The sequence below is a fragment of the Leiobunum rupestre genome, chromosome 11, assembly GCF_980474605.1.
Source record: "Leiobunum rupestre chromosome 11, qqLeiRupe1.1.hap1, whole genome shotgun sequence".
NCBI lineage: Eukaryota > Metazoa > Arthropoda > Arachnida > Opiliones > Sclerosomatidae > Leiobunum > Leiobunum rupestre.
In genome coordinates, this window is record NC_143394.1 from 38,261,811 (window position 1) to 38,286,810 (window position 25,000).

Below are 25,000 nucleotides of genomic sequence, written 5' to 3' on the forward strand. Positions count from 1 at the left end.
GCAGCGATTACCCTTTGCCCCGAAAATGCGAACGCGTTCGCAGGCCTGACAGACAGACCCACAGACAGACAGACAGACAGCCACGGTGGTTGTATAACCCCTCCTAGGGTACAAAGTCCCCTCGGAGAGATAAAAAGGGAAACCAAGAGGGGGTCGGAAAACACGTCATCAAAATCGAGTTACTCCAGCGCCGCCGAGTGAGGCGTTTTAGAACGTATGTCTACGGGCGAGTAAATCGAAGAAAGAAAATCGCGCCAGACTAAAGACTAAATATAATGTTGCTAGTACTATTCCAACTAGTAGGTTATGTAGTCTATAGTGTGACTAGGTCTTACTAGAAATTTAATAGGCGCGAAGGTACAGCTGACACACTTTTGGGTCTTATGCTACTTTTGGTTAAACGTTACTCTATATCAATCATGAATATTCAATAAATTTACACAATGTACAAAAGCAGTTTTGTTGAGGGATTTCGTTAAGATATATGCAACATTATCTGAGGTTTTTACATATTGCAAGGTAAAATTGTCTTTATCAATATTTTCTCTTATGAAATTGTATCGCAAGTCAATATGCTTAGTGCGTTGGTTTTCGATACTATTTTTGGTAAACGCGATGGCTGATTGGTTATCACATAATACTAGGGGTTTGTCAATATGTGCATTAAAAGTGGATAATCGGCTGCAACCATAAAAGTTCCTTTATAGCCTCAGTCAAAGCAACATACTCAGCCTCTGTCGTAGAGAGTGCCACGGACTTCTGTTTCATGGATCTCCATGACACTGGTGTTTTTCCAAGATAAGCAACATAACCGCAATGAGAACGTCTGGTATCTCTGTCTGCTCCCCAATCGCTATCACTGTATATCACCAACTCTGGATTTTTCATACCATGATAAACTAGCCCATGATTTGCTGTTGTGATTAGATAGCGCGTTAGTTGACTTAGTCTATACTAATGAGTATGTCCGGGATTTGAGTTGAATTGCGATAATGCAATTACCGAAAATAGAATGTCCGGGCGCGTCCTCTGTGCGACGAACATTAAACTTCCAACCAAAGCACGATACGGAACATTTTTCATGAGAGCCATATCTTCTTCCGTGACAGGACAATCCTGTTTTGTCAATATGGTATTATGTACCATTGGTAAGCTCACCGGTTGTTCCAGGCATATTCCAAATTTCATCCCTATTTTGTTGATATAGGATGTTTGATGTAACTTTAAGGTTCCTTCCTTGAACTCGAACATGACTCCCAATAGTTTACGAATTGGTCCCAGACATTTTATGTGGTACTTTGTAGACAATATATCATGAGTTTCTTGAATGTAGCTGTTATCTTTCGCCAACACTATGAGGTCGTCAACATAAGCCATAAGGATAATTTTGAAAGGTATGTAATAAATACAATTTGTGCCTCTCAACTTAGAAAAACCCAAGTCAGTGAAACTTTTGTCAAGTTCTCGAAACCACTGTCTGCCACTTTGTGGTAAGCCATAGAGAGACTTTTGGAGGATTAGACAATATTGAGTAGGATCTGCCTTAGTATACCCTGGCACCTGTTTCATATATACGGGTTTATCAAGGTTGCCATACAGATATGCATTTGTCACATCCATGTGACTATGCACCCATCCGAAACACATGACAAATAGTGAAATAAATAGTCGTATAAGTGAAAAGTTTACGACTGGAGAAAAGACTTCATCATAATCGACGCCTTCAATTAATCCAAATCCTTGTGCCACAATCCAGGCTTTATATCGGACGATTTCTCCATTATGGTCCTTTTTCAATGCATCGGCATCCCATTATTTTACCACTTGGTTTCTGGACTATTTCTGCTACCTGTCGTTCTTCGAGGGTCTTCATTTCTTGATCCATGGCTTTTTGCCATTCATTCTTTTGAGGTGAAGTGAGAGCTTCTTCGTAATTTTCGGGTATCTTAACTTCCATATAACAAGCTTCAAATACCTCTGCTACATCTGCCGGAGTAATACCAGATAGCATCATTGAAGTCTTGAGGGTCTTAGAAAAATCAAAAACATTTAAGTCATAATTCATCTTATTTTCCTGCATGTATCGTGTTATATCAGGCTTTGATCGAACTGAATACCATCTGGGTCGTAATAATATACGTCTCTCTGACCTGCTGTTGACCCTGATTTACGGGTTCGAATTTCTCTTGTCCAACCCGGTGGTAATCCAATAACTGGTTGTCTCCCTGTATGCTCCATGGTTATTTGAACTGGATTTTCTGTATTTTTGTCAATTATATCTATTTGTACTGGTTCCACTTCGGGCTTCACTTCCATTGGTATTTCAGGTTCCTCCTCAATTGGCCAAAATACAAGATCTCTCTCATCTTGGGTAGTATATCAAATATTGTCAATACCAATCTTGCTTTCTGCAAATGTAACGTGTTTCGACTCTATTACGGTTCTTTCTTCAGGCAACCATATTCGATACCCTCTTGTATTTATGGCATATCCGACGAGCACACCAGGCTTTGCTCTTCTCTGAAAATTATTTTTACGGCGTTGTGGTGGAACGTGTAGAAATGCTAAACATCCAATGCGTTTCAGAAATCTCCCACTCGGTTTCGTTTTTCGCCAGAGCTCTAGAGGTACTTTATTCCCCAAATTTGCATGTCTGGAGCGATTCTTCAGTGACACAGCAGTGTGTACTAACTCAGCCCATAAGAAATTTGGCAATTTGGCATCGTCCATTAGCGCTCTGACTGTATTAAGCAGAGTTCGACTGATGCGCTCTGCGACGCCATTCATTTGAGGGGAATACGTATTGGTGCGTTCATGTTTGATCCCAGCATCCTTACAATATCTTGTGAACCGATCTGCTAAATACTCCAGTCCATTATCAGTTTTCAGCGCTTTGATTGTAAACCCTGTTTGATTCTCCACATCCGCTTTAAATTCCTTGAACCTATCAAATGCTTCGCTTTTATGCTTCATCATGTATACCTTTGTATATCGGCTTTTATCATCAATAAACGTTATGTAGTACACAGCTCCACCTAATGAAGTAACGGGTGACGGGCCCCAAACATCAGAGTGAACAAGTTGTAATAGTTCTGTACTTCGTATATTCTCAAGTGGCCGATGTGTATTACGTGTGCTTTTCGCCACCTTGCAGGGAACGCAAACTCCAAGATTGCCGCCATGTATTTCAGGTCTTCTTCGTTCATATGGCCAAAACGTGCATGCCATAAGTCAGTTCCGCTAACCTTCTCGCTCCAGTCCGGTGAAGCGGTTATTGATAAATTTTCAACTATCTCCTGCTCTTCATCTACATCTTGAGGTCCATCCGGTAAGACAACAGCTTTGACAGAGTAGAAATTGGCATTGGTTAAAGGCGCTTCAAAACCGAAAACTCCATTCGGAAAATATGTAGTAAAACGTGAGTTCTCTATTATGGACTTGAAACCAGCTTGATCAATGAGGCGGCCAGATATCAGGTTTCTGCGCATCCCGGGTGCGTGCATTACTCTTCGTAACTTTAATATATTCTTGTCCATTTGCAACCATATATCTCCACGACCAATGACATCAGACTTGCCTTCTCCCAACAAAAGGTGAGTAGGTGTGGAACCAATCTCTACATCGACAAAAATGGTGAGTTGCAGCGGAATCAACTATCCATTCATTTGTACTTGTATCTGTTATAAGGGCTGACGCAATGAAAGCTCCTCTGCTTCCCTTTTTTGTTTGCAGTCTATCATCTTTCTTATTCTCTTTTGGTTGAGACATTTTATTTCTACAATCTGTGGCTCGATGTCCCCATATATGGCAGCTATTGCATCGACCTTGATATCTTCTATTTGGCTTTGTGTTGCCAAATCTTTCTTCACTTGCGCTGAGAAAGCATTTGATGCTTGCGATGAAGTTTCGTGTAAAGTCTGCCGGCTATGTTCTGCAATGAGTTGATTCTTTATTACGCTCGGTACGAACTTTGCATCCGGAGCATCGTATATAATTGAGACTAAACTTTGATAGGACTCGTGCAAAGATCCAATCATTTGGTATGAAACTTCCTTATCAGCTACAGTCTCCCCTGCTTCCTCTAATTGCCGTCTTGCATAATAAATTCGTCCAATAAAAGCTGGCATTCCTTCACCATCTTGATATTCTATGTTGTAGAATTGTTTTCGTAGCATGCCAACGCGGGCTCTGGAAATTGGTTCAAAAGCGGTTTGTAATGCTTTCCACATGCCTGCTGCTGTTTTCTATCCCTCTATCAGGCTTCTAAGGTCTTCAGACAATCCAAGGGCGATAGTAGAATAAGCCTTTGCTTCTCTCAGTTTAAATTTCTGTTGTACCTCAGCTGCCGCTGTTGCTCCTGGTGGAGATTCTGTTTGATCCACAATCTCCCATAATCCTTGATTTTTCAGCAGCATTCCCATCTCAAACCGCCAGCTCCGATAATTATTAATTGATTGTAATTTCCTGACTTGCCCCAACATCGTTAAGCTGCCGTCCGCCATTTTTCTTTATTCTACGTAACTGCGTTGTTATGAAACCAGGCCTTTGCTGACGTTGTCGTCACACTATTCTATTTGTTAATTTAACCCTTTGACTCCCCAGCAGAGATGCCATTTGTTTAAGTGGGTTAAATAATTAAACTATCGTATCCATAACAATAACAGTTTAATTCGTTAATAATAACAAAACATGATGATATAAAACAACACTGACAATTAAGCGGCCTCTCATGTGGGCTAGAGTTAGAGAGAGAGTGAGCAGAGTAGAATCAGAATGTGTGCATTTTGTACAGGCGCCCCCTAGTGGCGATAAATAGTAAATGTTAAAGTTTAGGGCTCCCCCTTTATCATACTGTTTAGTAGAATCGTAGACATATTTCTCCAATTATCCTTCTTTATAATAATTTTTTAAGTAGTACAAAATTATATTTTTCAAAAACAGTTTCACGTGAGTACAATACAGCTAGTAATGTTGTTCTACATTTTTTAGTTATGGAATGGTTTTCACTAATCTTTTCAGTTGCCTTAAAATCCCGTATTAGGTAGCCTGAATTTCTTAGTAGAAAATAAATGAAACGAGAAAACACCCTTGATTTAAATGGAAACTAAAATACGGGTCACATGAAAGAAATAATTTAATTTAAGTAAATACTAAATGAGAGGTCAAGCGTTTTTTTCAAATGGTGAGTGTACTTCGGGTAGTAAGCCAGCTCTAGACATTTCGTAACCTTTTTTAAAGCAACAGTTGTTTAGTTCATTCACGTTGACTATTCCAAAAGTGATGGTGCCACATGAAGTTGAAGGACAACAACAGCGTTTGAATTTAGTCACGCCTTTAGATGAATGCCCAAATTTATTTGGTTAGTTCCCATCAGGACCTAAGTACTTCGAGGAACTAGAGAAAAACACTTAAACAAATTCGTCAATATTTTTCGGAACTTTACAAGAATTGCGTCTTGTCCTTACAGTGTCATGTCTCCAATACTTTGTTGGACAAACGTCTTTGAGACTCTTTGAAAAGATTTCGTAACTCTTCATTTTTCTCAAGTAATATATCTTGATCTTTAAGATTTTTCCAAATTTAGTAGTATCAGTCCAGTTGAATGGAATTATAGGAATATGCCAAGAGTTCAACCAATATGCTAACTTAGCAGGGTAACTACACGCTGCTTCCAAAAGTTCTAAAATAAATTTGAATTGTCAAATAAAAGAAGCAGGTTTATTGGAAAAAATAGTTGAAATTCAGGTTGAGCTTTTCTGGCGCATCTACAAGGTGCGAGTCTGTGCAGATTCTCTTGAGCCTATGCCTAACTCTTCTAGGCTTGATATGGGTTTTAATAAAGCTGATGGAATATCCCCAAACCTTTATTTTTCTAAATTACTCATAATTTAACTTCATCCGCACAAACCGAGCGAGTTTATAAATTTCAATAAAGCTACATTGGACTGACTAAAATTCCGACGCAAAAAATTCCTTCTCAATTTAGAGGTTTTTCATTGGCTTATATAAATATGTTACTAAACAATAGTGTGATTCCCAAAATTACTAGGATGAATAAAAAGGTTAAAATCTAACGTAGTCCACCTTTTAACTGGTTCGTGGTGAAACAAACCGTTAGTGAAGATTTTTGAATGGAATAAAGGTACAGTGGCATACTTATGAGTAATTATGTTACATATGGTAATAGTAAGTGTAGGGAGCTGTTGGCTCGCGTGGAATACATAATTTATATGTAATAAATAAATATTATATAAAATAAATATTAAATATGTATAAAAAATATATTAAATACGTATAAAAAATATATTAAATATGTATAAAAAATATATTAAATATGTATAAAAAATATATTAAATACGTATAAAAAATATATTAAATACGTATAAAAAATATATTAAATATGTATAAAATAAATATTCAATATGTATAAATTTAATTATAATAAAAATAAGTTTCATTAGGTATTAGACCTAGGGTACCTTCAACTGTATGTACTGGCCGGTCAGGTGCGGGATTCGAACCCGCACATCCCAAGGTAAGCTAAGTCCCGAGAGACTTAGCGAACGCCCACGGCCATGGGTCGTCTACTCCTCTGAATCAAAGGTAATTTAAACTTCGTACCCTAGATTCGAAATCACTCCCTCGCGCGTTGCCGATAGCGTTTACCCACTTCCTGCCGGAACTCAGAAAAAAATTCGCTCCAATGGTGGCGCACTACTGCCATCTAGGGATAGAAACTAATTTTTTTTTGGAAGTTGCGGTGCGTAATTTGACGCGTTTTGCGTTCAACTCGAAGTTTTAAAACATGATGGACCACAATTATAGCACTAAAAAAGTTTCAAATCGAAAGAAAAAACCTAGACTTACTAAAGGTGAGTAATATAATCTTACAAGCGATTCAAGCATAATTTGACTAAACTTAATTTCATTTACCATTTTAATAGGGTTCGTGTTTAACATCGACATTCTTAAGGAATATTTGACTGAAATTTTAGAAAATTCTTCAAGATTGGCATCATTACCGAAAGAAGATATTCAAGCACCAGAATTACCATTTGTTAAAGTAAGTTTTTATTGGAAATATATGATTTACAATTAAGCGTGTTTCTATAAATACTCTTGTTTTAAATAAAACAAATCTAGGCCTAAATATGGCGCCTTACCGCAACCGATGGAGCCGATTTTTCTGAGGTCACGTGCCGGAAGAGGGTAAACGCTTCGTAACAAAACCGTGAATGGGAAAGCTCTCAGTATTCGAATCTAGGGTACGAAGTTTAAATTATATTTGTCTGAATGTAGAACTTCTAGTCTTTAATAATTTTTATTTTTGTTTAGCCAAACGTTCCGCGATTGGCTGTTGCTTTGACGTCATCAAAATTAAAAACATTTCTTGAAAAACGGTTCCAGTGTCCGGATAACATAACGTAGACAAATGAAGGGAATTAACATCATTTGAAAGGTAAATCGCTTAAAATATTTACTAAACACAACGTAGAAACATAATAATTACCAATTAATATTAATATTTTAGATATTTATTGTGAATTCGCACGGTGTAAGAAGTAACGTAGTATAAGTTCGGCTAAGCCTTTGTCATCGACCTATCTATGAAAAGTAAACAAGATTGAATTTTAAAATGATATATTTGTATCAACAAAATTATTTTAGGTGACTAATATAGATCGTTTTATTACGATACTTTTTCCAGAATACGAAGCCTAAGGTGTTCAAATGTCATTGCGGGGTTACTTAACTGGATTTTTGCCATACAGGTACATGTTTCACATTTGCTTACATCTTGTGAAATGGCCTACAATTGAAATTAAAGCACCACTACTTCCAAAGTTTTTAATGACAGAAATTACCACAAAGCAGCCAATCAGTTACTTAAATTTCTTTTAGTTAACTTAGGAAATATCAATGACTCGATAAGTAAAAGAAACTGGTTAACCTTAAAATGAAATTTGTTTTTAAATTTTTAAGACTTGATAGTTATCAAGAAATAAAATGGTAATGTGGTTCTGCAAGATAAAACAGGCTTTATCAGAAAGTGATAGAATAAAACTGGCAAATTAGAACCTTCAAGTTTTGCTCTTTATTCAGTTACAACTTATATTCTTAATAAATTGTAGATATTTGAGAAGTCTGGTCTCTTGGCTTTTCCAATTCCTGAATATTGTATGGAATGTTCGTAATTAATATTATCGAAGCACCCGTAACCTTATTCTGTTGACAGTTCGTCGCTACAAGTACGTATTACGGTTGTTGGTAAAATGCAGGGTTGGCTGATTTAAATCAACTTGATTTAAATCGCGATATTAATCAATGATTTTTTCTGCAAGTGTAGAAGAAACAGAAACTCCATGTAAATTTCGAAAACAAGCAATCTTGAAGGCAGTTTTGAAGTGAGTTATTTTGGTCTATAAATGCTACAAGTGTTAAGTATCGTTTTTTGGTTTTAAAGGGGATTTTCCAGAAATAATTGCAAGACAGAATCTTTAACTGAAGATCAAGAAACCGAGTGCATTAAAGCCATACAAACTGAATGGAGAAAACCAAAACCAGATATGGGAATTTTAAAAGCCAACTTGAAAAAATCTTTTATTTCAAGGTCCAACCTCCTGAAAAGTGGAAGTTAAGAGTTTTTGGAATTTTACCCTTGTTTTGAAACAATAGAAATTGTAAGTTAAATTGTTAAAAAATATGTACTCTGACGCAACATGAAATATCTTGCTGTATATAGGCAGCACGTGCTATTCTGGTTGCTATACAATAATATAAAGTGATAAATCTAATAAAATATAACACTGAACTAGTTCTGGAACTAAGATTTATGACTAAATATTATAATTAATATTTAATATTAATATTTAAATTTTATGTTAAACACTTTTATATTTCCCGTGAAATTTTTACAAGAAATTCCAGTCAATATGTAAAACTATGAAATTTAAATAAAAACCTATTTTGAATAGGTTTTTATTTAAACGAATTTAATTAAAATTTATTTAGATTTCAAATTAAAATAGGCTTTTTTATTTAAACAAATAAAATGAAAATTAATGTAATTTTAATTTTATTTGTAATTAAATGTAAATAAAATTCCTTTAAATTGATTTTTATTTGTAATTAAATGTTAATAAAATTCCATTAAATTGATTTTTATTTTATTTGTTATTAAATGTAAATAAAATTCCTTTAAATTGATTTTTATTTTATTTGTAATTAAAATTCCATTAAATTGATTTTTATTTTTCCTGGAACATTTTAAGTACACTTCCAAAAACAACATCTGTAGAACACTTTAGGTGCTCTTAAATTGGGGAATTTAAGTGCACCATACACTTACAGAACATGTTAAGTTCACTTTAATAGCACACTTTTAGATCATAAGAACCGTTTTAGTTCATATAATGTCAACGTTTTAAAAACGATGAAAAGTGCTAAGAACATGATTAGTGCACTTTTAGGACGCTTTGTATGTGTTCTTCAAACATTCCTGAAGTGTATGTGATCTTAAATCCATACCGTTCTAGGAGATATTAATGTGTTTTTTAAATGTACCTCAAATTTGCAGTGTAGTCGTTTCTCCAACCTGGCCTTGAACTATCCAATCATGTGACCTTGATGGAATGATGGTGAGGAGCTTTCAACCTTACGTATTGCGACAACATTGACATTCCATGTTTCAAAAATTTGATCATTGCTTTGGCAAAGTGAATGTTACCGCCACACTTCAGACATTGTTGTCCTTATGAAGGACATTTCATTACTTCATGAGTTTCTTTGCATCTATAACAATTCTTAATTTGCTTAGTAGATGTTCTCTGTTGGACACGCGATTCGTCTGCAGGCTTATATCTAAACCCTTTTTTTACTTTCTTGTGGCTAATTGCATCGACTTGTTCTTTGTGGGCTTCATGTGTAAAAACGTTCTCCCCCCATGACGGAAGTTGCATTGCTAATGTTTCAGCTACTTGACACATTTACGTAACTTCTTATCTCCTATGTCAGTTAATATTTGATCTCTAATCATGTTGTCATCTTCTGTAAAGTTGCGCATCTTAGCTTTTAGTCTTACGTCTGTAACATACTGTTACAGAGATTCCTCTTCCAGCTGCATTCGCCAACGAAAAACTTGCCTTTCTTGTACTTCGTTCTTCTTAGGGCTACAATACTCTTCAAAGTTGACTAGGGTATTTGTAAAATTCTTCGGCGCTGTATGCTCAAACACGAATGTGTTGTGGAGTTCAATTGCTGCTTGTCCAGCTATACGCAAAAGTAATCAGATTTTCTTAGAAGCCTCCTCATACAACGTAAACCTTTGTTTAAACAATCGGCAATTTTGGTCAGCATTACCGTTAAGGCTTAGCTCTTTAGGAGGCGCTAAACCTCCCATGTCTCCTTTTATTGTGGAAAAAATACAAAAGCAGGCGTAGATATAGAAAATTCTGACACCATGTGTCCTTAATCACTGTTACACTATTCTATAGTTATATTAATTACAAGAAGCTTTAAGATATGATTTGTTTTATTAACTGATTATCGGCGGCTGGCTGACGCGTTGGCTCGCGCTCGCGCAGTGTCAGCTGCTACAAATTATCTGTACAGTGTCGCCATCTATTTGGGAATCGCAGTGCCGCGTATTTCAATTTGCAAAAAAATTTCAAAATTCGATATAGCTACAATACTTGATTCCTTTGTTGTTAAAGAGGAGGTGCCAAGCTTCAACCAGTACCATTAGCGTTAGGCTTCGAGCTTAGGAAATATAGCGCCATCTGCCTAAAAATCCATGAACTAAATAAGTTAAGAACTAGCGTACGATTTTTGAATTTCCATGTTTTTCGATTGAAACTTTCAGCAGTTGCGCAGAGGGAATTTTAAACGAGCACGCAGCTTTAATATATTCAGTTTAACACTCGGTCGGTAGGCAGCGATAATTGTGACCAAAATATACACTACGCGTTATTGCTTTCAAAAGCGCTTGGTTCAATTTATTTACTTTTTGACATTTTGATAAAAGCCGTGTTATGTAGGCTATTTTACCAGGAGAAAAAAAAATGTTTTTACCAGAAGTAAAGCTTCTGAACTTTTATTTACCAGATGTAAAGGCGGTTTTACCAGAATGAACTATTTTACCAAAATAAATGAACATTCTAGTTTTACGCGGTATTTCAATTGCGATTAAACTTTTGCACTTCGTTGACTTTTTTACCAGTAGTAAATTAATTTCTTACAAAAAGTAAATGAACTTCTTTTACCGGCTTGGGTTCCATATTGGTATATATGTTTTTTTTTACCAGAAGTAAAGGGGATATCATATTTCTGATACGCTTGCACGTAATACGCGTATCGACAAGGCTTAGCTTATTTACGTGGTTTTTCGTTCGCCGACAATGTCATTTTTTAACGGGCCTTCCGACCATTCTCAAAACTCGTATTAGGGCTGCGTCGACTTGTATTTCTTAGCCAGTAAAAGGGGCCCAAGTAGCCATTTTGGAAAAACGTTTTTACTCCGACTCAAACTATTTGCCACCGCAGAATCGGAGTAAATGACGTCTTAGGGTTACTCTTCTTACCCTACCCTGAAATCCCTAGTATTAAACTAATAAGGCGAGTTTGTTTTCGCGTCTTCCGCCGAGTGCTTCCGAGGGTTATTGCGTAAAAGTAAAATGGCGCTGTTTTGTCACTGGAAAGAAAATAGATATTTTGGAGCTTTGTATCGTACTTGGTAGCTAAATGTGATTTTGACCGTAATTATGGTCATGTTTTAGATAGGCAAGCTGGTTGTAGGCCGTTATTTACATCTCGATGCTCCTAGCCGCGCCAGATACCCGCCTTTTAGCCGGTTGGATGGATTCTGATATTTAAAACCTTACTCGTGTTGAAATCTGGTTTTCCGGGTGTTTTAAAAACTCGCGAAGAGTCGCGAGACGCTTCATACGGTTAAAGAGAGAGGAAATTCAATCGAAAATCGTCCTCTAACTCGGGATACGACTCGTTTTTAACGTCACTAGTGCTAATCAACGCGTAAGAACGGGAATTTTTTACTCTAACAATATAGCTCGAATTCAGGGAGTCCTTGCATCATCTAGTGGCGGAAAACGTGACTTTACATTCCGGGGGTTTTCCCTTAATCCAGACAGCGAGTGAATTTAGTGAAGTCGAATCTAATGACATTTTACACGGACAAAATTTATGAGTGAAATACCTATAGTTCAGCGGCAGCGGAAGGTTTTTTTCTTTTGAAGGGGGGGGGGGGGGGGGTACAAAGAATCGTAAATGGAAGTCTGAGTGGGAGCCGATAGCGTTAGATTTTTTTCGAGTTATTTAACGCATATTTCCAGATTTCTTTAACTTTTAAATCGGCGATTTTAGTCGAATTAAGCAGTATTAACCAAGTTAGAATCAAACGAGCTAGGAAGTTAACGGTAATAGCATATGTAACATAATTGCTCATAAGTATTCCACTAGCTCTATTTCTTCACTAACGGTTTGTTTTACAGATATCGCGTCATCCGAACCCTACGTAATATTTGACGTCATCGAATCTCAAATGCCGATAATTCCGTCGTATAATTAGCTCTACGTCCGATAAACCGACGGCCATTATTTTAGTAAACAAAGCGGTTTGAACAACCAAGGCTTAGGAGCTAAAACGAACTACAATATAGTGTCAAGTTCTGTTAATGTAATTAATTTGCAAATTAATGAAGTTCTCGGAGACTCACGTTCTAAAATAAATTTGAATTGTCAAATAAAAGAAGCAGGTTTATTGGAAAAAATAGTTGAAATTCAGGTTGAGCTTTTCTGGCGCATCTACAAGGTGCGAGTCTGTGCAGATTCTTTTGAGCCTATGCCTAACTCTTCTAGGCTTGATATGGGTTTTAATAACGCTGATGGAATATCCCCAAACCTTTATTTTTCTAAATTACTCATAATTTAACTTCATCCGCACAAACCGAGCGAGTTTATAAATTTCAATAAAGCTACATTGGGCTGACTAAAATTCCGACGCAAAAAATTCCTTCTCAATTTAGAGGTTTTTCATTGGCTTATATAAATATGTTACTAAACAATAGTGTGATTCCCAAAATTACTAGGATGAATAAAAAGGTTAAAATCTAACGTAGTCCACCTTTTAACTGGTTCGTGGTGAAACAAACCGTTAGTGAAGATTTTTGAATGGAATAAAGGTACAGTGGCATACTTATGAGTAATTATGTTACATATGGTAATAGTAAGTGTAGGGAGCTGTTGGCTCGCGTGGAATACATAATTTATATGTAATAAATAAATATTATATAAAATAAAAATTAAATATGTAGAAAAAATATATAAAATACGTATAAAAAATATATTAAATATGTATAAAAAATATATTAAATATGTATAAAAATATATTAAATACGTATAAAAAATATATTAAATACGTATAAAAAATATATTAAATACGTATAAAAAATATATTAAATATGTATAAAATAAATATTCAATATGTATAAATTTAATTATAATAAAAATAACAGTTTCATTAGGTATTAGACTTTGGGTACCTTCAACTGTATGTACTGGCCGGTCAGGTGCGGGATTCGAACCCGCACATCCCAAGGTAAGCTAAGTCCCGAGAGACTTAGCGAACGCCAACGGCCACGGGTCGTCTACTCCTCTGAATGTAGAACTTCTAGTCTTTAATAATTTTTATTTTTGTTTAGCCAAACGTTCCGCGATTGGCTGTTGCTTTGACGTCATCAAAATTAAAAACATTTCTTGAAAAACGGTTCCAGAGTCCGGATAACATAACGTAGACAAATGAAGGGAATTAACATCATTTGAAAGGTAAATCGCTTAAAATATTTATTAAACACAACGTAGAAACATAATAATTACCAATTAATATTAATATTTTAGATATTTATTGTGAATTCGCACGGTGTAAGAAGTAACGTAGTATAAGTTCGGCTAAGCCTTTGTCATCGACCTATCTATGAAAAGTAAACAAGATTGAATTTTAAAATGATATATTTGTATCAACAAAATTATTTTAGGTGACTAATATAGATCGTTTTATTACGATACTTTTTCCAGAATACGAAGCCTAAGGTGTTCAAATGTCATTGCGGGGTTACTTAACTGGAATTTTGCCATACAGGTACATGTTTCACATTTGCTTACATCTTGTGAAATGGCCTACAATTGAAATTAAAGCACCACTACTTCCAAAGTTTTTAATGACAGAAATTACCACAAAGCAGCCAATCAGTTACTTAAATTTCTTTTAGTTAACTTAGGAAATATCAATGACTCGATAAGAAAAGAAACTGGTTAACCTTAAAATGAAATTTGTTTTTAAATTTTTAAGACTTGATAGTTCTCAAGAAATAAAATGGTAATGTGGTTCTGCAAGATAAAACAGGCTTTATCAGAAAGTGATATAATAAAACTGGCAAATTAGAACCTTCAAGTTTTGCTCTTTATTCAGTTACAACTTATATTCTTAATAAATTGTAGATATTTGAGAAGTCTGGTCTCTTGGCTTTTCCAATTCCTGAAGATTGTATGGAATGTTCGTAATTAATATTATCGAAGCACCCGTAACCTTATTCTGTTGACAGTTCGTCGCTACAAGTACGTATTACGGTTGTTGGTAAAATGCAGGGTTGGCTGATTTAAATCAACTTGATTTAAATCGCGATATTAATCAATGATTTTTTCTGCAAGTGTAGAAGAAACAGAAACTCCATGTAAATTTCTAATCAATGAACTCAAGTTGGGAGGTCACAGATGCATTTTGCAGGGTAATTAAAAATTTCATGTTTCTTAAATTTAAATTGTTTTTTTTAATCGCAAAGGGGGCCCTTTGTTTGTACGGGGCCCCGGTCCGCAGCCCATAAAGACCATGCCAAGATTCGCCCCTGGAATCTTCCCATATTTCGGTACCAGTGGGGGCCCTAGGATTCAATCTTTTTTGTAGCCCTCAACAGGCCCTAAATGGGTTCGAGTGTGCAATAACTGGTGGCTTTACCGGGGAGTCGGGGTCCGGCTCTTGTAACCTATAAGGGCGGTGGCGCACTGGGAGCTGTTAGCTCTGATCAAATGGTCTTTGCCTATAGTCGTGGGGACTATGATCTATTTCGCGCTGCACTGCTTTCAAAGGATTGGTCAGCCGTCCTCGATGCCCCTAGCTTAGACGAAATGATTGATATCCTTCTCCATTACGTTACTGAAGCCAGGGACGTGTCGGTGCCCTTGATCTCCATTAAACCCAAGAAGCCTTCGGGTCAGTTGAGGGAGCTCTGGTGGTCCAAGGAAACCGAGCACCTAATTCGAGACAAGCGTTCTGCCTTTCGTATATTCAGAGCGTCACCTTCTACTGACAACAGACATGCATTTGCGAACAAACGTAACTTACTTACTAAACACATGCGTTCCGCGAAATATAAGTACAAAGCCCGTCTAATTGATGAAATACCTACCAACCCATAGGCGCTCTACTCACATGTTCCCCGTTCTCTTAAACCCAAAACCTCTGTGATGGTGGTGGAGATTTCTATGGCACGCCATCCAGGTCAAAATTAGAAAATGAAATAAAAATAATTTGTTGTGATAAAAAAATTGTGGTAGAAATATTTGCGTTCCTGTGAAAAAATATTTTGGTATGCAAAAAATATTTTGGTATGCAAAAAAATATTTTGGTATGCAAAAAAATATTTTGGTATGCAAAAAATATTTTGGTATGCAAAAAAATATTTTGGTATGCAAAAATAATTTTAGTGAAAAAAAATTGTCGTGAAAAAAGTTTTCCAGAAAAAAAATGGTCGTGAAAAACGTTTCGAGAATAAAAAAAGTTTCAGGATTAAAAAATTTTCGTGAAAAAATTTTTCGTGAAAGTAATTTTCGTAAAAAAAATTTAGTGAAAAAAAATTTTTGTGAAAAAACATTTTCCTTGTAATATTTTATCTCACACAAAATTTTTGGGAATTTTATTTTATATTTCTAATTTTGACCTGTTCGCTTTGTGAAAAAAAAATATTTCTACCAATACATTTTTATATTTTGAATTTTGACCTGTTCGCTTTGTGAAAAAAAATATTTATACCAATATATTTTTATATTTCGAATTTTGACCTGCACGACGTAGTTTAAAAAAATTTCAATGAAAAGTACTTAAATTACCATAGATGGCGTTAGTGGGAAGGGAAAGTAATCATGGATCACTTATTCTATAAAAGGACTAAATATCGTAAGAACTTTTAAAGTGACTGGTTTCTTAGTGATAGTTGAACACCCGACGCATTGGAATCAAACCCCGGTGACCTTTTTGTCTGGCCCCAAGCCCGAGAAGGAGAAAAGGCGTTCAACTATTCTACAAAAGGATTAAAATTGAGATTTAGATTGAAAACAACTGAAATTTAACAATTTCAGGCAACTTTATTTGTAAATAGGCCAGCCAAAAATTGCATAGATGGGGGCGCGATCTAGTGGCGTAGCGAGGGGGGCGGAGGGGCGGACCAACCCGGGCGCCACCATTAGGAGGGCGGCAAAATTGCCCCTTTTTACAACTTGGATGATTTTGGCGCGTTCATCCCTTCTTCTTCGCCTCTCTTCCTATCCTCCTTGGTTATAGTTCCATTTTTTATTATTGTTGTTAGTACATACTAGTTCCAAAATTTATTATTGTTAATACAGACTGATTAAAAATTTAATTTAACATCAACAACAATCTAAGTTATAAATTTTTATTTTAAAATGAATTATTTATTCTGAATACTTGAATTGTGATTACCGTATTCACCAATTTCCATCAAGTGGAACAGTGGCTATGAAACTTTAAGCCTTGGTTAGAGAACAGTCTTTTTCGATGGGGAAAAATTTCCAAAACGAGATAAAACCGGACCCAATACGATGAATAGTTGTTTGTGTGTAATACTAAAATTAAGTAAACCGATAGTTGTTTCTGGGTAAATACTCGAGTTTGGTCAGTTCTTTGAACTGAAAAAACTGTTTATTGCTGTATATCTTACGACTCAAAAGGGACTCTTCAATTGAATAATTGAAGACTCATCATCAGACGAATATTCAAAATATAATTATTTCAACTTGTTGAACTTGAACTTCTCCATTTCCTTTTGCCGCGTCCTTCGCTCGACTTCGTTCGTTTCGTTCAGTTCAGTTCATACAGTTAACAAAGGCACTCCAGTCTCGACTCGACAGTGCCAGTTTGAAGACTTTTTAATGAGAATTTTGTGACAGTATTTTGCAGTTTTGTTTCCCGCCGCGCTGCCGTTTTAATAGTAAGTTTTAGTTTAAAGTCTCACGGAAAATATGAACAAAACGAAGGCGGCTACCCGGCTGCCCCAAAATGAAACATTGAATATGCCAGTTTATGATTTTTACACTACAAGTAATTTTTAGGAAACATGGGCAGGGCAATAAAATTCTAAAATTCATAAAAAGATCGCTCGAGCTTTTAGAATTTATTCAGCAATGCAACTATGGCATTTGCGTACCTAATATCGTAAATTCGTAATTATGCTTCGAATTTTCTTAACTATAGCTATCAGTGTTGCTTCATGTGAACGTAACTTCTCAAAGCTGAAATTAAGAAAAAATTACTTGAGGTCTACCATGAGCTCCATAAGATTGAGTAATTTGGCCATTTTGTCAATAGAACAAAGTGTGACGAACGAAATTAACTTTGACGAAGTTATAAATGATTTTGCTGCGCGTAAGGCCCGAAAAGTTGAATTTTAGATGTTACTTTTATAGTGTAATACGTTTTGAACACAGACGTACTATATTATATGGTTTTGAAATAAATATTTTTCGCTCAGTTCTTTCATATGATGACTTTTTCTCACCAACACCAACATAATTATTTTTATGACGTCAAATGGGCGGCAAATTATGATTCCGCCCCGGGCGACAATGGCCCACGCTACGCCACGGGCGCGATCGGCAATGTCTCCATGGGATCGCGGTAAGCTGAGAACTGTCCCGGTAAATCTCGTGATTTCGGGGCTTTTATGCTTCCGTGCCAGCTAGGATTAACAAACACAAGGAGAACGCAGCTAGTCTTTAAACACGCTAACGAAGGGTTGTGTACGAATTTCATTGGACGAGCGTCACGAGCCTTTACGCTGAACGTTTTACGGGCGGGGGGGGGGGAAACAATTTCCGAATTTTTCCCTTCCGACAGCAGCAGGCGCTAAAGCGTCTAGCCAATGACAAATGTACGCAAGACAATCCACCACTTTTGACGAGTTGCGTTCTCCTTGTGTGGGGCGCTGTGTTTGTTGCTCCTAGGTGCCAGCAAGTCTACGAATGTTGGGAATTGTCCACACCACAAAGACACATACTTTAATTATCACCATCGTGGCCAGCCCTGGATTAACCATTAGGCAAAAAAGCAATTGCTTAGGGCATCAAGAAATATATAAATTAGGGGCACCATCGAAATTTTATTCATTAGGAAAAACTAAAAAATGTGATAATGATACAATGGAACTAAAACTAAATAAAAAATAACTATATCAGTATCAATATATAATATTTATAGTAATATACTCCTTTGAAGCGTCTACTGACATCGGCAATTCGCCAAAACGATTACCTCCCTAAAAATGGTAGTCTGGCATCATCTATTATACTTTAGTATAGTCAAAACATTTCGTGTTACCATTTTGTTATCGCCACCAGTTTTGCGGTATCCAATATTTTTATAGAGGTACTGAGGTAGGGTGGGGTACATTTGGCCGACTCCTCATTTGACCGACTTTTCATTTGGCCGACTGCTCATATGTCCGAATGCCCATTTGGCCGACAGCTCATTTTGTCGACTTTTCGGTCGGCCAAATGAGCAGACCATATGGCCGACTACTCATTTGGCCGACTACTCTTTTAGCCGAAATTCTGGTCGGCCAAATGAGCAGCCCATTTGACCGACGGCTCGTTTGGCTGACTGCTCGTTTGGCCGACTGCTCGTTTGGCCGACTGCTCGTTTGGCCGACTGCTCGTTTGGCCGACCACTCATTTGACCAACTGCTCTTTTGAACGACTGCTCATTTCACCGACTCTTATTGCCTGTCCTTCTCTATGTCTTTAGTGTTAGGTTGACTTATAGAACGGGCAATGTATTCTAAGTATTGGTGCCGGACGGCGCCGCGAACTTACTTCGCTCGAGCGCTGGGGGCCCGACCCGCGCCCCCTCAGCCCCGTTCTTTATAACCAAGCTGGGCCTTCTAAAACGCGACCTAGAGGACAGTACCTAGCCAAACGCACCTAGTATCGTCCAAATGTCAAATGAGCAGTTGGCCAAATGATCAGTCGGCGAAATGAGTAGTCGGCCAAACGAGCAGTCGGCCAAACGAAACTCTCCCCTGAGGTTGTCGTTTTGGCAAATTGCCGGTGTCAGCGGTAGACGCTTTGCCTTATTTCAGTGGCGGATTTACCATAAAATTTAATTTAAAAAATATAAAAATTTATCCTACAAAATGTATCTCATACACGTTAAAAAATTAAGTTACCGAGTAAAATATAAATAAAATATAAATGCATCTGTATTAGTATTATCCAAGATTCCAAATATGAATTTTGTTTTCCTGAGTCCGGCGTCTACTAACTAATGAGGGGGGGGGGGGGGGGGCACAAAAATTCTTAAATTGCTTAGGGCAGATATTGGGGTTAATTATTAAATTACATTAAATACTCGCTGTATTTTTAATTATGAAATAAAATATTCGAATTATTTTTATATATTAATAGTTTTAAGAAATAACTTCGCAAAAGCCAAAATGTTTACAATGGCAAAAAGTAAATTAAATAAATAAATAAATTTACGAAATTATTTCAAAGTTGTAATGCCGATTTGGAAATATCTACAATTGAATAACATGTGAAATATATGAGTAAGTTAATTCGCATATAGTAATTTTTTTGAAATTGAAGAAGTAACTGTTTATAATTGTTAACGTTATTCATTTTAGACATAAATAATTGAAAACTAATTAATTACTAATTTACTTTTGACGTTAGTATAATTATACATAATGCGTTATGTAAATGACTACCAGTTATCTCCTCACTGGTTAAAGGGGTTTGCTCCTGAGTTCTTCGGTTTCCCCTTCCATAAAAACTTGTAGAGGTTAACGGTAATAGTGAGTGTAGGGAGCTATTGGTTCCCGTGGCTTGAAGGGCTTGCCACCACCCCCCTACGCATTGTAACCCGGCCCTCTGAATTAAAGCCAATAAAAGTCGCTAGATGGCGTGGACCTAGGGTGGTACTTTGGGTACTAGTCTAGCTGATTATAATTAAATTTATAGTTAACTAGAATACTGCCATTCGAAAGCATGAATCGCTGCTTAATGGTGCCAGATTCCTACGAAACTTCTAATATGCTGAATAATGAGGTGCAGAAGTCGTAGGTTTTGGCAAGATTTCGAGTCCTTTACTTCGCCAGCGCTTCACATTGGAAACGTCTCTGCCGTAAGATACAACAACTTTAATCCAACCTCCGATTTTTAGTTAAGCGGAGGGGCGAATCCATGGAGAAGCAGATGGAGCCACCCCCATCAACTTTGTCTAGAGGGCCAAACTTGGGTTGAGTTGGCGAAATGATTTTGAAAAGTCTGTCTGCACTAGGGGCGTAGGAACGTTCGAGAAGTTGGAGGGGGCAAAGAGAAACCAAAAGGGGTCTGGATAATGGTTTTGATGTTTTAATGGAGGGTAGCTTCTCCGAATGCATGTGTACCTTTTACTACTATGTAAATTGGTGGGAAAAGACTGAAATTTAAACACAGTTGAGGTTCTAAAAGTTTTTTGCCCCTCCCAGCACCCATCTTGAGTTCCCAACAGCACTCCCGGCTCGGGTTGGCGAGAAGTAACTTTCACCCCCCCCCCCCCAATAATATTCGATATTTTATTCGGTATCTAGCATATAATTTGATGGGAAATTAGGGGGCCACTGAAGCCTTAGGGTTCTCCGGAGGCCTTATCTACACCAAGGGGGTAGCCACTTAAGAAATATGGTGTACAAATAGCGATATACTTATTTCCGAAAATCTAGAAATCCACAAGAAATACCGGAAATATTTGGGAAATATCGGAAATGTAAGAAATATCGGAAATATATTGGGAAATCAGAAATCTGGTCTACAATTTTTTTCCAGGTGGCTACCCCCTCGATCTACACCACTGGATTGTGGGTTTAAAAAAACAGATAGTAACCAATAGCAAAAGCCTGGTCACTTTGCCCAGTATTCTATACGCTTTTAAAATGAATTATTTAGTCGGAGGATAAAATTGACTATTCTCAAAACGACCTAATCGCGTTTTCACTTGTACATTTCGCCATCCAATTAATCATATAGGCAGTACCGTTCCTTGGGTAGGGCGGGCGGGGCGGCGGCCCAGGGCGCAAAAATTGTAGGGACCCAAAATGGAAGATTTTTATTTAAATTAGATATTGAAAAATTAAAAATTTTATTAAAAATAAATTGAAAATATTTCACTAAAAATCGAAAATAATGAAACATAAATATATCTGTATTAGAATTGTTCAAATACGAATTTTGGTTTCCTTAGTCCGGCGGCTACACTGTCGTCAATTCGCCGAAAAAGGTTTTACAAAAGATATTTTTGGGATACAGTAGAACTCACGAAACTCAAAATAAAGACTTACCGAAATGTTAGACTACACTAAGGCTCGTAGAACTTTCATAGATGGCGCCAGTTTCAACATTTGAAATGGTTTTATAACTAAACTAGCTTAAAAAAAACAAAGAAAATGAAAAAAATCAAAGCTTGAATAAAAAAAATGTTAAATTAACTAATTAATTATTCATAAATTAATTAATAATTAGGTAATTATTATTTGTTAATTATTCATAAGGGGAAAACCGATAAAACCTACAAGTTGGTTATGTAATTTCGCGTCATATCTCCATAACGACCAAGTAGAGCTCTTTCATATTAATATATGCTACTCTACGCTATTAAACCTTTTGATTAAAATAAAAACTGGACTGGTAACTCCTATAGTTTTCATAAAACATCGTGCAGCAAAAAATATCTCGAGCGATATTATTTTAAAATTAAATTAGGGTTAATTTTCATGTTTTCCGTCATTACTATTTCTTCAATAACTTTACAACCACAAATCTGATTTGAAAAATGAAACCAGACGCTTGAACGAGCGTAGGCACGAGATATTTTATTTATTTTTCATGACGTCATTTTGGAGGGGTTTGGCTATTTCCGGCTTTGCTCGTGCCCTAATGGTGGTTGGGCATTAATTTTCACCTATATTAATTTCGTGAGGGTTTGCTTTCATAGAAGTCCTCATTCGGCTCTCTACCTAAAATAGAAACAAAATGGCTGCCGAGAGAAAACGGCTAGAAACTTTTGATCGGGACTGTACCTTTCCAGTTGAAGATTTAAAAAAACGAGCAGTCAGATTAGGCGAAAAATATCCAGGTGACATAGATCTAATTGAAATATCAGCAGAAATTGAAAGTTTTTAATATCAATTTAGTTCTTTAATGGACAATCTTGACAGCGCAAATTCTTTAGATTTATTAAATACCATATTGGAACCCTCGCTGACAAATGTATATCCAAATATAACAATTGCCATTCGAATTTTGTACAAATCTCTCAATTTTATCGATAGAATACGAAATGTCAAAAAAAAACTAATTTCGATATGGTTATCGACAAGTTTGCGGCAATAAAGGCCATAAAAATAAAAATTTAAAATTGTAAAAATAAATATCATATGTATGAGTATGTATATATAAATGTTATTTTAAAATAAATATTTTTCTCTGAGTATTAGTTTTTCGTAAAATATTTCTACCTAAGGTTATGAGTAGAGCTCGGCGTTTTATTTATTTTTATCCAAAACACACAATTATCCACAAATTATCCGATTTTTTTTATTAATTTTACATGTTAAATTGCATTTTAGTCTGGATAATATCCACGAATAAACAGTTTATCGTACTTTTTATGGTTAATCGAAATTTTAGCGGTTAATTTATCCGTTTCGCCGAGCTCTAGTTATGAGGGCGCCATTTTGATGTTTTGCCCAGGGCGTTATTTGGTCTAGGTACGGCTCTGCATATAGGGATAGTATTGTAAGTAATTGTAGTTTTCTGTACTTATAAGGCAAAGATAAGTCATTGACGTTCTTGTGACGTTATTGGTTTATTTAAAAAAGTGCTAGATTTTATAGGAAAAATGAAATGAAAATAACGTAAAAACATTTAAAACACGAACTTATGAATATTGTATCTGAAATAATGCAACTATCCACGCCGCACTAAATCGGTTATTATTTCTAATGATCTTCTATATAGTTCAATACCATTGTGTCCATCATCCGCGAGTGGGTTTACTTGGTTTCTTAAACTTAAAAAATTTATTTCTGATAATGCAAAATGGGTTTCTGGCACAATTATATTGTTGTCGGTTTCAATTTCGCTTGGAACGTCATTATCTTCAACGCCGTACATATTTGGATTGATATTGTATTCGTCGTCTTCATCTCTGCTTCTGATGTCATCCAACCTATTTAATGACCACATTTGAATTGGAGATGCACCTTCCGTCCTTAAAATGTGATAATTCCACTCATTACGGAAAGTGTCGCAAAAACGTTGGATTCGAGGTTCAAATACATAATGTAGACAGTAAATGTGCATCTCATTAGTTTGATTTAACAATCTCTCTTCTTGCATATGAACAAATATTGATCGAAAATTCGACGTAACTACGCGGTTAACTTCAGCCCAAAGTCGTTCAATCCTAGTGTTGTGAACACTAAGACCAGTTATAAAACTACCTCTGTTAAGACCACGATGATCTAACATGTACCTGGCGACGTTAACGTTCTCAACTCCCATATCGCCTCGAACTCGCGAAGGAAGTCCAGAATTTTCACAACCATTTACAAAAAAACCTAATACTGTATCTGCTCGATTATTGTTCGCGCAACGTAAATATATAATCAAACGACTGTCTATAGCCATCAACAAGCCCATGGTATACGAAGCGGAACGCTATTAATTTGTGATTACTGTCCATGTGCCTAAAATAGAAGAAATATTTAATTATCGTAATCATCCAATTGATTTTTACTGGTTAAGCCTTTGGTCGTCTTAAGTCGTCAATTCGTCCCACGAAAAGTCTCAGTAAGAAAAATATCCACGGCGGACTATTTGAATTATGATAAAATCATAAGTAAAATAATAACTATAAGTATGACCCTTGCTATTGTGTTAATACTAATTTTCGAAAGAAACCTTTCTTCGACACTGATACTCTCGCCCAGCTCCGAATTGGATTTGCAACCAAACTGAGTAGTATAATATCGTCCTTGGTAGTAGTATATTTCAACTTCGGCGTGTTTTAGACACTAGGGGGCTCTGTGCTGAACTAAACCTTGATTGCGCAATAACTGTGAAAATCAGTTTCATGAGAAGTTGCGCTAATGGTCATCCTTATTGTTATTATGTTACTTATGATAAAATGTATTTCATTTAATATCCAGTCACGAAAGAATTATGTGACTGGAAGTAAGAAAAAAATATCATACATTCGAATGACTAAAAACAACACTCAAATAGTTGTATGTCTTCATTAAATATTAAATATGGTCATTTGTGAAACAAAGAATTATTAAACCATTGAGCACTGAAAGAATAGTCTGAGTCGTACTTATGAGTGTTATGTTTTTTGTGATACAATTATAGTGAAATTTCAAATTTTGTAGCTCTCTTTCAAAGGCGACGAGTAGTCCGCCGTATATAAATTTTCGGGCGATTAACTAACAAGGAGACTACCGAGGTGTAATTCATCGATTTTGTTTAAATTCAGGGATTAAGTAGACCTTTATGTAACTTAAAAAACCCCAAAGGGAAAAAATACGATGGGATTTATTTTTACCATGGCAACCGAAAACGTTTTTGACAACTAAAATATTATATTTCTCTATGTAAA

At 36.1% G+C, this 25,000-nt stretch overlaps 1 long non-coding RNA gene and 1 pseudogene across 2 annotated transcripts; both read right to left on the minus strand.

Moving 5' to 3' along the window:
* Window positions 1–663: 663 nt before the first annotated feature.
* Window positions 664–1,377, minus strand: LOC149922527 (uncharacterized; annotated as a pseudogene).
* Window positions 1,378–9,464: 8,087 nt separating this feature from the next.
* Window positions 9,465–10,520, minus strand: LOC149922528 (uncharacterized). Of its 2 annotated transcripts, none has more exons than XR_016477193.1 (2): window positions 10,360–10,520; window positions 9,465–10,257 (listed from the first exon to the last, which is right to left on the minus strand). It is a non-coding gene; the product is annotated as an uncharacterized LOC149922528 (long non-coding RNA). The 2 variants fall into 2 exon arrangements; XR_016477192.1 differs by having other exon boundaries at window positions 9,465–10,269; window positions 10,360–10,488.
* Window positions 10,521–25,000: the final 14,480 nt, after the last annotated feature.